At 32.6% G+C, this 1,902-nt stretch overlaps 1 non-coding gene across 1 annotated transcript; it reads right to left on the bottom strand.

The window, feature by feature from the left end:
* Positions 1–297: 297 nt before the first annotated feature.
* Positions 298–438, bottom strand: LOC126008219 (U4 spliceosomal RNA). Its single transcript, XR_007495566.1, has one exon. It is a non-coding gene; the product is annotated as a U4 spliceosomal RNA (small nuclear RNA).
* Between the last annotated feature and the right edge of the window lie 1,464 nt (positions 439–1,902).

The raw sequence follows: 1,902 nt of genomic DNA, 5'->3' as shown, positions 1-1,902 counted from the left end.
GAAACACCAAAAAAAAAATCCCCTTGATGATGCTCCAAAGACAAAAGACCCATGTGGGGATCAAACTCACTAAATTCAAGGCAAGGCAGGCACTATACCCACTTTTCATTCTCCAGCCATCCACTCTAATAGTGCTATTGCAAATAACATTTGTATTTTCTTTTACTTATCTATGTTATATTTATAACATATATGTTTTATATGTGTTATATCTATGTTATATGTTATGATTTTTCTATATTGCAGAAGAGTGGTAATTTAAAATCATTACAGTAAAATAGCTTTTTGTTTTTTCAGTCTCTGTAGAAATTGTCAAAAATTGCCAAGGCTGGCTATATTTCAAGTCGTCATGGTGGGGTATTGGGAAAAGTTTTCAATTAGCAATAATCACTCCTTGGATAAACCTCATTGGCTACAATTCTGCCACTGTGCAAAGTTAGAATACCTCTTTGACTAAGAGCAACCACCCCTTAAGGCTTGGAAAATATTGTTTATCTCCTAATTATTTTCTCAAATGTTGAAATGTCTCATTACAAGAGAGAGAATATGAACCACAGAGAACAAAAGAAATTAAGCAACACAGTAAAGTTCATAAAAAGTCTACTTTCATGAGTCTTATATTAAATGGACTTAAATAGTTGAATAAAAAGATTAACAAATTATTTAATTCTAACAATATTTTGTTTCCTTTGGGAAGTGGTATTTGAAGGGAAGGGGTTTTGAACTACATCTAGCAATACACAGCACATGCATATAGATGGGAGTACATATAGGTTTCATAGGTTTCCAGGTTTGATTCTGGTTTGGCTCCATGTAAGGGAAGTACCTTACACAATGTCATTCCAGTCACCTAACAAAACATTTTTAAATAAAGAATTAGTAGGTTGTTGCAGCTCTCTGGGAACTTAGTAGCTAGAAAAATATGGTATACATTTTATGACTTCTGGAAGCTTGCAGTTTATTTGTGATAAAAAACAAATGGCTACAACCAGATGTATAAGAAAATAATTGTAATGCAAAGTCATAGTTGGTTAAGAGGTAGAAGAGTAGACCAAACCATGCCAATTTTGTTGCACAAGGATATGAAGTTTGATTATAAAGATCAGATTCTATAGCAATATTTTTGAAAACTCTTGTCAATAATAAAGCAAATGTATCAATAAAATTTTAAAAGGTGTATAAAATGTCGAAGCCAGTTGCTCTTACAAGTTATTAGAAATGAACAGCTGTTGTTATCTAAAAGGGGAGTTTGTGATGTTTGCAATTTAATCAAAGGTAGAATAATCAGATAGTATGCACATAAAATGGCAGTCTTTCATAGCATTCATCACGATTTAGAGCTTCAGGTCTGAATATGTCATTGCCCAGGTGCCTCATAATGAAGAATGAATAAATGCTCACTGCTGGGATAGCAGATGTAGGGGGCTAGGCCATCTTAATACAGGGAACACAATAAAAGCAAGATTTAAGCTAGTAACTAAAATTGTAGTTTAGGTTAAATAAATGATAACATAGCAGAGTTTGAGATAGAAGTGGTCAGTAAGCATAAACTGCTTTTTTTTTTTTTTTGCAATTTTCTACTTTTTCTGCTAGAGCTGTCAAAGAAGATGGCCACAATTTTGTGTGAGATGTTTCTGGTATCATTGATTAATACTCAATGGCAAACATTTTGAGCTGTCCCTCTGTTCAGTTGAAAATGGACCACAATCACAACAAATTACTGAAATTATTTTCAAGAAGCAGTGTGCCACCTTTAAGCATTTTAGTTGAAATGAAAATGGCATAAAATGAATACCTTTTGGTATTATTTTGGATTCCCCACCTTTATTTTTTACTTTTCTAACATAAATTATATGTATTCAATGTATTTGCTAAAGAAAAACTCCTAAAGAGAGGGTCAAA

This window comes from Suncus etruscus, chromosome 4, assembly GCF_024139225.1.
Source record: "Suncus etruscus isolate mSunEtr1 chromosome 4, mSunEtr1.pri.cur, whole genome shotgun sequence".
NCBI classification, from domain to species: Eukaryota; Metazoa; Chordata; class Mammalia; order Eulipotyphla; family Soricidae; genus Suncus; species Suncus etruscus.
This window is presented reverse-complemented; position numbering and strand designations above follow the sequence as displayed.